Genomic DNA, 14,697 nt, shown 5'->3' with positions numbered 1-14,697 from the left:
CACCTATTAAAGTGGTAGATAAGCTCTTGAATCTTATCATTTTGAGGGGTATTCATTTTTCCCTATAATGCCCCCGTGCATGTAATACTAAAAATTACTAAATTTGTATGCCTTTCTCCTGTTACTCTGCCTGCTGTCCATTTATTTCAAAGACCTAGCTATCAAACCTAGGAGAGCAGTCTTTCCTCACCTTCACTGTTTTATTTAAAGAGATGATATAAACAGAGTGGTCATCAGAGGACAGAGAATGTCCAGACAGAATAGAAAATTGTTAGCACGGTTCAGAAGCAAGGACACCCTGACTCACAGTGCGTGAATCAGGTCTTAATGGGAGGCACAGCCCCATGGAGAGATGGTTTACTCCTACTCATCAAATAACTTTTTTGTCATATCCTAGCTTCTGATGTCAATTTATCTTGAGGAAGAGAATCAACAGATCTGCTTCAAGTTGTATTTTTCACTGGAAATCACTGAAATGCAATTCTGAATTTGCAAATGTTTCTGATGAGTTTGGTGAATGTGAGTCAATATTTCTATATGAAACCAAATTGCCAGACTCTCAAGGCTGAAGACCAGATCAGAGACTAGGGTAGATATCCCAATATAATCATGCCCTGCCCGAGAAGTCAGCTGGTCCTCTAGCAATGAGGCATTCGGTGAGGAAAACACTTGCAAATATAATCGAAATAACTCAAATAATTTCTACATAAAATATTTTCTTAAGTAAACTAAGATAAAGGAAGCTTTAAAAAGCCAAAACCTTTCCATTTTTGCAGGGCTTTTTTTTTTTCTCTTTACAAGTAATAATTTACATAAATGTTATAATGATACAATGAGGCAAGAGTCAACGCTCTTTGAAGGCAGCACCCCCACATCATCCAGCCCTAGATGCCATCTCTCATGATAAATCCTTTACCAAAAGACAGACTAATCACACCATCTGCTGCCTCCAGGGAGATAAGTTGCACATTTCAAAGTATGGCAATATTCCACTATAGCATAATGAAGAAAATGAAAAACATATTAGCAAACTGAACACTTTGGGGGAATTTCATTTTCAAATTGTGTGCTGTTTTGCTTTTAAAGAAGTAAAATTATTAAATAAAATGTGTGAAAGGAAGCAAATATTCTTCCTTGTAGCAAAATTACGAATGCTTTTACTTTGTGGGAAAAAAATTACATTATTTCCAGTGAATGTATCAAAATCACACATGTACTCCACATTCTCAGAAATGTTATGAACAAGCACTGATCACTGACATGCCCACGCTTTTGCTAAATCACATTTCGGTCGTAAAGTCCCTGTTAGATTATTTGCTAAATGAGAAAAATGCTCAATTAATTAGGAAATTATTCCACTCAGCTTCTTCTTCAGAAACTCTTTGGGGTCTACAGATTTAGTTTGAGGCCATCTCAGACCAGCTAGTTCAAAGCAACAAACAGGAACCCGCGGACTCGGAAGCATCACTGTCTCTTCTGGGCATCGCCACCGCTGTCAGGCAACTCTCACTGTTGAGAGAGAAACTGAAGCACTGCAGAACAGAGCGTGCAGCTCCAGAACAAGCTGCAAGTACACCGGAGATGAAGAGCCAGGCAAATCAGGTGCACCTCTCATCCCTCACCAAGGCCAGTATTAAACTAGCACATCCTGTCTGAAGAGCCATCAATCATGCACCAAGAGTGCCCTCACCAAGGCACATCCCATCCCAGCCGTATAAATATAAGGCAAATAGAATTTTAGTGACAGACTACAAGGCCATTTGATCTATGAATTACACCAGCCCTGCGATTGCTTACACATGCCTGAAAACCTTCAGGGTCAGAGAGGCCAAAGATTTAAAGGAAAGAATCTGTAACTCTTTCAAGAGTCCCCAGTTATAGCCCAAAGTAGGACAGGTGCTCCCCATCCCCCACCACCCCCCACACAATTCAGCATCTGACTTTGTCCTGAACAGCCTAACATTCACTAACTGTGCCTGTATGCTGCAAATAGAACTGATTTAAAAGTGAAAACATGCAGTGAAGAGACCATTACCCTTGCCAAAATCACCTGGATGTGATATGCTATCTCCCTGTCTAGATCACTGCTTACTTTGGCTCCCTGGCTGACTCATGTTCAACCATCAACACACATTCAAGTATCACTGTCTCCTGGGTGTATTTCCTGACCGCCCCTGCATTCAGCTGGAGTGAACTCTCCCTCCCCTGTGATCTTCCACTGCACTCCCATGGTAACTCTCACTAACCTCTATTGTATGTATAACCATTGAGTTTTCAGTCTGTCTCCTCTACTAGGTTCTGAGTTCCTTGACAGGGGCTGTGTCTGACTCATTTCTTTATCTGCTGTGCCTAGTGAATGTTTGATGGATGGATGGATGAAGAGTCACAAATCTACCTATTTACTCAAAGTCCTACTGGACTGAATAATGGGATGGACGTACTCTTATAATCAACACAGTGTATTTTGAGGGTTACATAATACTTGACCTTCATCTGCTAGCAAATGTATTCTCTGAATAACAAAATAACACGATTCCAGATTGCCATTTATACAAAGTTATCTATTTTCAGGAAGTCCTAACTCTTTAAGCCCTTTATAGCTCGGACTTGCTGAAATAGACAAGTCAATGTTCATCACTGGCTTGGGCTGAGCCAGAGGAACAATTATGGCAAAGACATAATCCTGACAAGAAGAACCTTCTGGAAAAGTGAGACAGGTAAACAACACAACCTTAATCAGATTAGTGACATCTTTCTAAATTTGGTCAGCCCAGATCCATTCCTTTACCCTAGGACTCTGACTACTAGTAAGTTTCAATTCATTAACATAGAATTATCAACGATTTGACAATAAGAGACCAACCAGCTTCCAGGTCAGTTGCTAAATCTTGTATCTCTTTGTGGCTTTAGAAAACCTTCATTTTAAAGAAAACTAGAATTTTCTATTTTTCACCTATTACTTTCCCACATCACAGCATTTAGAAATATTTTTTCTTTTAAAATCCCTGATACTTTTTCTTTGAAAATTCTATCCAGAATGATGACTGAATGCTTCAAGAATATTTTAAGGTTAAAGTAAAAATGAAAGAAAAGGACAGCTTTGCTACCTCAGGTGGGCAGAATTATCAAAAACATGGTGAGGCAGAGCAAGCGAGTCGTAACTTTTACTTTACACAACATTTGTATTGTTTAACGTCTAATGAGCATGTATGTAATTTTAAAATAGCTGAATAAAATTTCAAATAAATGAATTAACAAAGCCTCTTTCTTTTGGTTATCCTTTCCTTATCTCAGTAAAGTCTAAAAGCAAATGAAAGCCATTCTGAAATAGTAAATTCAGTCTGGGAGCCAAAAACATGGCCTGCACAGCACTACGCTTTCACCCTGTGTTTTACGGTACAAGTGTCAAGGGTAAGAGCCTGAGATGCCTGCTTTCTGGGTGCTGATAGTCTATGTGGGGAGACAGATAACCAAAAACATTAGTGAACATCACAAGGTATCGCATACTGAACATTAACATATGCAACAGTCTATAAATGTCCTGAGAATTTGAAAAACAGATTTTTGAGAGCCATGGAACTAGACAGGGCTTTGATGGTGAGCCTGAGCTAGTCTTGGAAGGGCAGACTTGGGGGATGACAGCCAAGGAAGCAGAGGGGATAAATCTGGGCAGAAGAGTAGAAGTCATTAACCCAAGATGTGATTAACTTCTGAATCGTCATTCTCCTTCCCCACTGCATCAGTCTTCTCTGGAGCCTCCACTCTACCAGTGATCTGGGGCGAACCTTGGTCCTGGTCAGGAAATGAGGAGGAGTCTGTCTCTGAGGACAGGCATCTAGATCAAGTTTCATCATGGACACGGTTACCCTCTACACAGACCCCACATCTAGATCCTAATTTCTGAGTAACTCAAAACCCACAGTTGAACACGGGACCTGGTACACAACAGGTTTTTGATGTTCACTGAGTTCACGTCAAATATTAGTCTTTTCCGGCCATCCCTTCCCTGCCTTTGTCTCAGGAAGAGCCAGACATCAGCTTCCTGAGCTCATCCTCTGCCTTGAACCCAGACCATGCATCACACAGCCAGCATCTGATAAAGAGTGCTTAAGACATCGTTTTTCTCATTACTGTATTTTCTCCTTGGTCCTCCCTTCCCCCATTTTGCAATTATCTGGATGCTTGAGGTATGGCTCAGAATTTTATCCCAGGTCCCATGTTTATCCTTATAGCTCACTCTGGTCTGCCATAAGAGGAGGACTACCTAATAGCTAAAAACAATTGTAACTAATATTTATAGAACATGTCTTACATTCCAAGCTTTGGGCTAAATACTCGCTGACAGTTAACCTTTTCGGTTTGCCCACTCAATAAGAAAAGTGCTGCTATGATCTTTGTTGTACAGGTAAGAAAAAGGAGGCTTAGATAAAGTGGTGAAGAAAGATTTTGAACCATGGGTTGTCATAGTCCAGAGTGAGTAAAAGATAGTGGGCCCTGTTATAAAGGAGGCATGTGGTGATGGGGAGGACTGGATGTAGGAGGCATTGACATTGGGGCTGAGGAGTTGGGTTTGGTGCAACAGGCATGTGGAACCACTATAAGTTCCACAAGAAGTGGAAGAGTGGCAGAAAAAAAATGGTATTTAGAAACCTCTATATTTCATTCCAGCTCTTATCCCTTTGAATATTTGGTAATTTGTAATAAAAGTTTGCCTGTGTCCTTTTACGTTCCACCTTTCTTCCATCAGCATCAGGAAGTCATCGAACATTCACAGCCATGAAACATGAGAAAAACAAAACACAACAAAAATCTGAAGTTATAGAGGAATGGCTAAACTGTGCTGAATTAATTTGGTATACTACTAAGTCTTTGCACAGATGAATGACAAAGTTTTGTGAAGATTTTCAAACCTACAACTGTAAATACAGATTCTTCCCTCCTTGCGACTGTGTAAAAGGAAGTGAGTGCTGTGTACATATAAAGGGAACCTGTAGAGATGAAGGGCTGGATCAGGGTGCTGGGATTAGATTATAAACATGCTATTTCCATGTTTTAAAATGTTAATGCTATTTTTAATTGGCTTTAATAATCAAGGAAAATTTTAAGGAGAAAAATACATTCATCCAGCAGAGATAATGGATTAGAAGTTAAGGCTGGAGTAAGCAGGGTATCCAGGCATCAGTGGGTGAGGGCACTGGATTTCAAGCAGAGGAGCACTGAGGGAAAAAAGCAATGGCTGTGAGAAATGTTCAGAGGGAAAACTTGGCGGCATGGGGTGTCAACAGAATAGAGATGATACAAGATGGAAATTGTGCAAAGTAATTCAAGGTTTCTAGGCCGAGGCCAGAAAAATGTTAGTGCTATGAATAGAAATCACACAACTCGAAAGAGGCAGTTTTCAGGAGGAGATAATTATGATGTTAGGACTTCTTTATGAGATGAGAGTTACTACATTAAAATATCATTATAATGAAAAATCCAAGTGTATGTGATCTGGTGTCTTATTGAACAATTAGTACTGGAGCTACAGATGACAGTGGCATAGATTTAGAGATTCATATTCTGGACCCAATCCATTCAAATGACATGCATTATAGCGAACAAAGCATTTTAAATAATAGAATTTGGATGTTTTTACCTAGGCACGCACTCGCCTCCCCCTATTGTATTATAGCTTGCGCTCATATCTTTGTATCATTTTCCCAGCTCCTCTAGGCATGTGATCCTGATACCTGGGATAATCCCTTAAAGCCATTAAAACCAATGAGATGAGTGAGCTGGTTGCAGAAAAAGAGGTAAGACATATACTTCAAGAGAAAAAAAAAACAGTAGAAAGAAAAAGAGGTGGGAGGGATACAGAGGGTTTGAGAATGGAAGGACTAAAGCCTTTAGCAATATCTGAGTAAAGAATAAATCAGAGCATCTGTCTTCACAAGAATTCCAGGAAGGGATATAGATGTAACTGGAGATAGGGGCAAAGAAAATAATAATGGAGGAAAACGTCCTTGAATTTGAAGAAATCATACCATCAAAGAGGCCTACTCAGTGCCAGGAGAAAAACCAGACTCACGCATCAATACAATCTCATTTCAAAATGACCAGGGCGACTGGCAGGGAGGAGTTACCATAAAAAAAAAAGTTTTTTTAAAATCAAAAAAGGTATAAAGGCATCCAGGGATATGGTAAGGAGAAGAATCTGTCTGGCATCAGATTTCTCATAGGCAGCATAAAAACAGGAAGATGTAGTTTCTTTATGAAGTCAAACATAAATCTACCACACAACCCAGTATTCCTCCTCCTAGGCAAACAGAGACCTATGTTCGCACAACCTGTACACAAATGGTTACAGAGGCCTTATTCACAACCACCAAATACTGGAAGCCACCAAATGCCCTTTAACAGGTGAGTGGATAAAAAGGTAACTTCACGCAGCAGACTGCTTTTCTACGAGAACAACAAGCAAAAGGAAGAAACTCAAACACATTATGCCGAGTGAAAGAAGCCAGATAGAAAAGATGACATACTACACAATTCTCTTGCGATGACATTCTTGAAAAAAGAAAACTATCAGGACAGAGAACAGATCAGTGATTGCCAGGGAGATTGGGATGTGGGGAGGAACTGACTACAAAGGGTCAGCACAAGAGAATTTTTTAAGAAATGAAATTGTCTGAATTTTTATTGTGTTGATTGTTAAACAGATTTATGCCTTTGCCATAGCAAAGAGAGTGAATTTTACTTAATGTAAAAATTTTTAAATAAAATATAAAAAACAAACTGATTTAAAAATAGAAACTATAACGTATCACATAAAGGTGGCCAAGAGAAGAACTAAAATAAAAATTCTATTAGCAGAGCTTCAAGGGAAGAAGAGGTAGTGAGAGTTAAATCTTTTATTGGAAGGAGCCAGTAAATGCTAATTTTAAGTTGATAGATTTAAAAAAAGATTAGTGGTATAGCCTATCCCTTAGATTTATCAACCAAAAGAAATAAAAACATAAAATGGTTGCAGATGCAGTGGAACTTGTGTGATTGAGGAGCTGGGGAGGGGAACTTTTATATTTCGTATCTTATCTTCCTGTGCCACTTGAAATTCTACATGTGTATGTACTGTTTATTACAAAATAAATTTCAAACTTGATATTAATACAAATATTCTGGATGCACAAACAATTTGATTTAAATTTTTCTTCACCAGATCTCGTATTATGGAAAAAAAAATCAGACTTAAAGCTACACCCTCAAGGTACTGTAAGGTGAGAGTCATTTACATTATGAGAAAGCACTATTGGTATCCTAATTAATTTCTTACACAACACATCACAAAAGCACTACAATAAATACTATTATAAGTGTTAATATCTAAAATAAAAAAGTGAACGATTTTATTAGTTGTTCAGGTTTGTTATATTTACTTATATATAACATATTTACATTTCTCTCATAATTACATCATATTAAAAATATCTTCAAAGAGACATCTTACTCTCTTTATAGTGGTATAGTAACACAAAAAGATGTTCAGTGATGACCAATAAGCCTGAAAGTAGTCAACGCTCTTTTCATCTACAGCCAAACTGAATCAATGGACCTATGACAGCTACTCCTGGTGGAACCTACGCTAAAACCTTTTGTAGAAAACATCACAGAGGCTTTGGGGTCTGAACAGAATTTGACAGGGGAAAGACTTAAAGAATAGTTATTGAAAAAAGAATGTACTCCATTCAAGCAAGTTTTTAATAGCTTTTGATCCATTGCAAGAACCCCTAAGTGCTGGTATGTGAATGCATAATTAGGTAGGAGAAAATTCATTACAAAGTGCATTTTGGTTCCACTTGACAAGGAAAAAACTCTCCCATGGCTGCTTTTGAGAAAATTATTATACCTTCCTTTCATTATAATGTTGCCAATTCTGCATTTCTGTCAATAGCACTTAACATATTTATTTAGGTTGTCTGTTTCCTACCTCAGTAAAGTAATAAGACCTTTATTTAAATCATATCCTTGTTAACTTACATAATACATATACATATAATGTCTCCATATGTAAGCAAATCATTCTGCATCCTCACTGTGGAGCCATGGAAATGCACACTCACACTTCCTGCTGCAGTTAGCATGATGAAGTGATGACCATAGCGATCATTCCTCTGTATCGACCACTGCACTGGTGCTCAGCCCAGGCTCTGCCAAGCTGATCTGAGCCAACATCTGAGCAGAGTGGAGGTGCTAGTGCTCACCCATTCCAGCAGGACATGAGACTCTCTCTTCCAGTGTGATTTGAGCTCAAGGAGTCCCATTGGCCTTGGCAACACTTTCCTAGAAGTGTCCTGCTATCTGAGATTCCTCCTGCCCAATCCTCCTTGTCCCTCACCTTTCATAGGAATCAAGTCAGCAACTTGATCTGAAGGCTTGCCTGCCTATTCCTGCTTTCTCCTCTTTATCCTCTATGGACATTTCTCCCATCAAACCTCTCACCCTGAATCCCATCTTGGCACCTGCTTAGAGGATGGGACTTGACACACTCACTGTGAAGAAAAGATAAGCATGTCACCTCTCTATAAATACCTAGGCCACACTGTCTTTAAAGAGAAAGTACCATAGCAAAATTTTATGCAAATTAGAAATAGATTTAGCTGGACCCCCAAGCTTCCTGGGGAATGTCCTTTCTATCTGTGATATAAAATCTCTTCCCCAGTCTCTAGCCATAGTCTCTATCCTGGTCTTCCTTCCTTTTAATTAGCCTGTCTCTCTACCCTAAAAAAGCTTTCTTTTACTGTCATTCCTTTGCTTAAAGGCTTTGATGATTCCCTCAAGTCTAGTGGTTCAAGTCCAAATTTCTCAGCCCTCAGACCTTCTACAATTTAAATATAGTCAACTTACTTCTCAAGTTTTACCTAGAAGAGGGCTCTCTTCCTTCAACCTTAAAGACAAGAAGCAAAAGATTGGAGATGATAGAAAGAAAAGCCAGGAGACTCATATTAGATGGCTTTAATTTTCCAGGTAAAGAGGTGGTGGCAGTCTAGTTGCCAAGAAGGATAAAAGGAGCTGAAGAGGGGAGATAAGTATTGTGATAACCAAAGTGGAAATTCACAATGAATTAAAAATTTTGTGGACAGTACTCAAGGACCCTTTGACATACCTAACATTCTCTAGTGAATTGTTACTTTATTATAAATAAATGCCTTTCACAAAGCAGATGCTCAAAAATATTTGTTGAATGAATCAAGTAAGCAAAGCTCTAGAGAAGTAATAGAGAGAAACGGTTAAGAACATGGACATGATCCAGAATCTGAGCACCATCACTTAGAACTCTGTGCCTCGGTGCCTTAGTTTCCTTATCAGAAAAATAATGGCAGCATGGTACCTACTTTATAAGGTTATCACGAGGGTTTATAATTAAAAGTGTATGTAATTTACTTAAATTATTCTAGCCACATGGCAAGTGCTTTCTGTTTTATATCTTCATTATCATCAGTATTTGTACAGTGAATAGAGAGCTAATAAAAGACACATTTTGACCTAAGGGTACAAACTTCCAGTTACAAGACTGATACATTCTGGGTATCTAGTGTACATCATGGTGATTAGAGTTAATACTGAATTATATACTTGAAAGTTGCTGGGTAGATCTTATATGTTCTCACCACAAAAGAAATGGTAATTATGTCATGTGATAAAGACTAATTACTTAGCACTGTGATGGTAGTCATTCTGCAATATGTAAGTGCACTAAATCAACATGAATACCTTAAGCTGACACCATGTTATATGTCAATTATATCTCAATAAAGCTGGAAGAAATTGACCAGGAATATGATGTAGCAGATAAAGTACCAGACACACAAACAGAAGCCTTCATTCTGCCTTCCAGATGCCATTTAATATCTGTGACCTTGGGTGGTTAATTGTGCAACCTCACAAGTACCTGTGTGTCATTACATAGTTGCAGTGAGTGTCAAAGGAGAAGATTTGTGTGAAAGTACTATATATACCATAAAGGACAACACTCAGAGAACAATACATATTTATGGTTTTGTTTGTTTCATGTACCAAAGCCCTAACCCTGGAAAATTCTGAGGATCAGAATGTTAAATATCCTAAATGCATGGTAGACAATCTCTGTGCCCTCCCTCCGACCCCACCAAAAAAAAAAAAAAAGAAAGCACGCTGCTTTAGGAATTAAGGATGGGAGGGGAAGCTGCTCCTGTTTGAGAAGATGGTAAAGATGGGTAGAGTCACTGAGTCTCAGGCCTTGTGCTGGAAGTGGGAAGAATACGGTTTTTAGGGAGCCAGAGCACAAGGAAAGCCCAAATTTGAATACCATGGCATATGTAACATATGTAACGGCTCAAAGGTGTGTATTCATAAAATCAATTTCCCCTTTTTCTTAAACCCACCTCTCCATAACCAGGCAGCCTGCTGCTGCATCAGGAATTTACTGCTGTGAGCAACTATAAACACTGTGTTAATGGCAGCACTGCCTGAGAACGGTCATTGGAGAGTGCAGTGCGTCCAGGAAGAGGCCAGGGACAGTATTTCCTACTCTCTACATGCCATGGGACACACACACACACACACACACACACACACACACACACACTATCACTGGATACAGTGTAAAGGCATTCTAATAATTATTATTAAAAGCAAACAATCGACTCCACAGATCAATCACTCTTTTCAAACATGTTTTCTAATCTCTGTTGCCTCTCAGATGTATGGTTATTGTCCACCTGGAAAGGCCCCAAAGTGATAGCCAGAAATCTGCCACCACCACCCCTTCTGCTGTTTCTGCCATCATATTTAATTGTGTTTGCTCAACTCGAAGCCAAACTCATATGCAGTATATTTAGATGGTTAAAACAACATAGCACTCCACTGTATGCACAGATTATTTTCAACACCACAATTCTTGGGAATTAGTCCGGAATAAATAAGGCAAAGAGAAAAGAAGCAACATAAATTTGTTCCAGTCACAAAGAAAACAGTATCAAAATGGCAATCTGGAGATTCACCATGAATAGAGGAATAGGGAGTGTTCCTCTTGGTGAGCTCTCCTGCAAATGCAATCACCATCTCATTCGATAGTCTGGATTTATTTTAAAGTAGGTGAGAAAGAAAGCAAGAAAGTAATAGTAAGACACTGTGAAAGTACCTTTATTATTTCAAAAGATCAGTGTATAATCACTGTACTTACTCTTATATGGCATTAAAGGGTAAGGTGTAGAACTGATATATATGTTTATATGTGTTGATTTTCTGAACCTCTAAGGAGTCTTGATTTTCCACAGTGGCAAATCAAGTTGAAAAACATACCATTAATATATATTCAGGATTTCTTTTCTGAGGCCATAGCTACTACGTATTTCTTTAAATGCCCGTCACAATTTTACAAAGGCTTGGTTGGATACTTTGTCAGTTGACTCCATCTTAATTTTTTCAACATTAGTTAGTACCACTTAAGAAATACAAACCCTATTACCCAAAAGTCAGAAGACTTCTGAATCATGGAGTACAGAATAGACTTTGTTGCTGAAAAGCTTATGGCTTGAATTGGATCAATTACTTATAAATAAAGATCAGTGTTCTATGCTTCTAATCTGAGCTGAATTTTGCATGGTAACGAAAACAGGCACTTTAAACATACAAAGCTTAATTAACCCAATTTCCATCCAAATTTGGAAAATGAAGAGAATGAATATGCACATAATTTTTTACTTTAGCTTTTCCAGGGTACATGTCTTATGCCAACATGACTATTGATCAAATACTACCGTTAGAGAATGCTTACTGCGTTCATCTGTCAAGGGTTGACCCTTTTCTCTGCATTCTTATTCCTCATTTGTTTGTTAATTAATTCAAGAAATATTACTCAGGGCCTGCTATATGCCCAAGGGCTCATCTAGGCACTGAAGACACAGCTGGAATAAGGCAGCCAAGGCACTGTTCTCATGGATTTTACTTTCCACCCTGGCGGTGGGGGTGTTGGTAGGTTGGTTGTTAGGATTTCAGATAGTGAGAACTCAGTTGAGAAAGCACGGTAAAGTAGAATGCTAGCGTGACTTGGAGGGTCACTTTAAGGAAAGGCCGCTCTGAGGAGGTAACCTGTGCCCCAGATGGACAAGATGGTGATGGCTGTGGGAAGAGCTAAGGGAACTACAAATACTAAGACCCTAAAATGGGAAAGAGCTTGCAGAATCCAAAGAACAGGAAGAAGGCAATGAACTTAGAACATCAGAATTGGAGGGATGTGTTTTGAGATGAGGCCTGAGTGGGCAGAGCGCCCATCCCTGCCAAGGACTCGGGCAGCCACTTTAAGATGTATTCTGTCTTGGGAGTCAGCATAGAATCTGCTTGTGGCACAAGGGCCAGTACTGTTTCAGATACAGATATTGTACCAACCTATCTCCTCTTTCATGTAACTGAACCGTCCCTCAAGTGCTCATCTCTTGAGCCTTTACCTCCAGTGTTGCTCACAGGCCTTTAGATCCTCCTCCTCGCTCAACTTCTCAGTTTGTCTTACAGACCCATGGGCCTGCCGTCTGTTCCCTAACCTGATGCTTGTTTGCCCCTCAGGACTGGTTTAGGCCTGGAGTCTACACAACCTCCATATATGTAACTTCAGGTATAACCTGACTGCTCCAAATCCCACCTCCAACTCCCTACTGACCCCAAATGACCTTGACTGTTTTCTTACCTGGTCAGACACTAACAATGCATTACACTAGTGCTACCACTTTTCTAAATATGTATTTTAAACTTTCAAAAACACTCCATATCCTTTAACAGTCTCTTCGCTGTGTCACCAATCTCTATGAAGTAGACATATTATCATCATCACTTAACTTTAAAGATAAGAAAATCCAAAGTCGAATAGTTTAGGTAACTTTCCTAAAGTAAATACACAATAGGACTGGCCAGAGGACCCAGGAATCCTGCTTTCCCGTCTCCCATCCTCCTGTTCTGGGAGTGAGGGAGGGCTGGTTCTCTCAGGGCACTGGAGTGTGGAGAGTTAGTCCACAGACGGTCTACTTACGATACTAAGTTTGAAGTCAGACACAAAGGAATTTAGGAGGTGAACAGAAAGTATTCCCTTCTCGTCAACTTTTTTCATATTCATGTATTTGAGTTCACTTTTCTTCATAGCATTATGTCCCCAGACAACACTTACAGCACCATATATGCACTCAACCATTGTGTAGAGATAGATTAGTATAAATCTATGACCAATTAAAGAGACACAAAGAGAGTAAGTGATTTGTTTAATTGGTAAGTTTGGGTAAAAGAACTAAGCATATTCTGCTGAGCTACTCTAGGTTTTCTTCTTTGTCTTCTGCCTACTCTCAGAGATCATGGTTGTGTGTAAGAAGCATCATTTTTTAGATGTAGGATAGCACATATAACATTTTAAAAGCTCAGTGTTCTGTGGTCTCATTTTTGAGACACATAACTTCAAATAACCATGTTGTCAAAAATACAACGTACTATTTTTTTCAAGAAATCAGCATTTCAGATAAATCCAAACAAGAGAGTCTCTCGGAGAAAATAACAGGGAAAAAAATTTCCTTACCAGTTCAATATTAATCAAGTCTCATAAATAACATTCTTAAAATAAATGGGAAAGTGCTAAAAGAGATTAAAAACTCTCAGGTGTCTTTCATCCTTCGAAGGTAGATCAATTATATTCATTGTAGCGTGTGGTGTGTGGTAGTTTAGAACAGAATGCTTTTCATATCATTCTTTTAAAATCTAAGGCTCTTATTAAGATGAGATTCTAGCTGTTTCTATTAAAAATTCATGACATTTTCCAAAAGAACTGTTTTGACCTGCTACTTCTGGCTAAATTCATGAGAGTTCTTTTTTTCCCACTCAGTCCCACACATAATATCTCAGGTAAATAGACTCGAACAGCTCTCACCTAATTGAGGTATATCTAAAGTTGTTAAACAAAAATAACAAATGCAATTTTTGTTAAAACACAAATTCACCTAAATGCCAATATTATGCAGTAAGTTTTGAAGGATGTGTTGCCCCTTGAGTACCATTTAGTGGATTGGAAGCAACAAGTCACAGCTGAAAAAACTTAGGAAAATATAGTTCATCTACATAAGCTCAAAACTTTCCAAAGAGCAGGGAGAAAATGACTTAACTTCCCTAGTGTTTTCAGACAGACATTTAACATTGTGTTAACATCATGTAACCACAGACTCAACAGAAGACCTGGCCTCTCCTCTACCACCCCCACCTCCCATGTCTCCAAGCAACTTTAGGACAGGATAGGAGCACCTGTGGGGGTCTTGTGCATGAATAGGGTGCGTTCTGAACTACTGCCTGCTAGGTGGTGAGCTTGCTGGGATAAGACCCTCCTTGATGGGGAAGCTTCTGGATTGTTCACTTTTGTCCATGATGGGTGGGTGAACTTCATTCAGGGATAAAATACTAGGAACACCACTGTGGCCACACATCTAAGCTACAGGTTTTCTTGCCACTAAAGCTGCCTTAAAAAACAAACAAACAAACTTTCATCTGGGAAATACTGGACTCTCTCTCTCAAGATATTTTCCTATATGCACCCAGATTTCTCAAGGATAACCTGACAGTTCTACTGTTCCACTGTTCTTATTGTCTTTTAGAAAAAAAAGATACTTAATTTTTTTTCAAAAAGATTAAGAAAATATATTATACATCACAAAG

General features: G+C 38.9%; 1 protein-coding gene across 2 annotated transcripts in view; it reads right to left on the bottom strand.

Moving 5' to 3' along the window:
- The window catches only part of KIAA0825 (KIAA0825 ortholog), a 351,023-nt gene that overhangs the window by 161,648 nt on the left and 174,678 nt on the right, over nucleotides 1–14,697 (bottom strand). The gene's annotated exons all lie outside the window — the stretch shown is intronic.

Source organism: Vicugna pacos, chromosome 3 (genome assembly GCF_048564905.1).
Source record: "Vicugna pacos chromosome 3, VicPac4, whole genome shotgun sequence".
In the NCBI taxonomy this organism is placed as follows: domain Eukaryota; kingdom Metazoa; phylum Chordata; class Mammalia; order Artiodactyla; family Camelidae; genus Vicugna; species Vicugna pacos.
The sequence above is the reverse complement of the archived record's forward strand: the minus strand, read 5'-3'. Positions and strand labels throughout refer to the sequence as shown.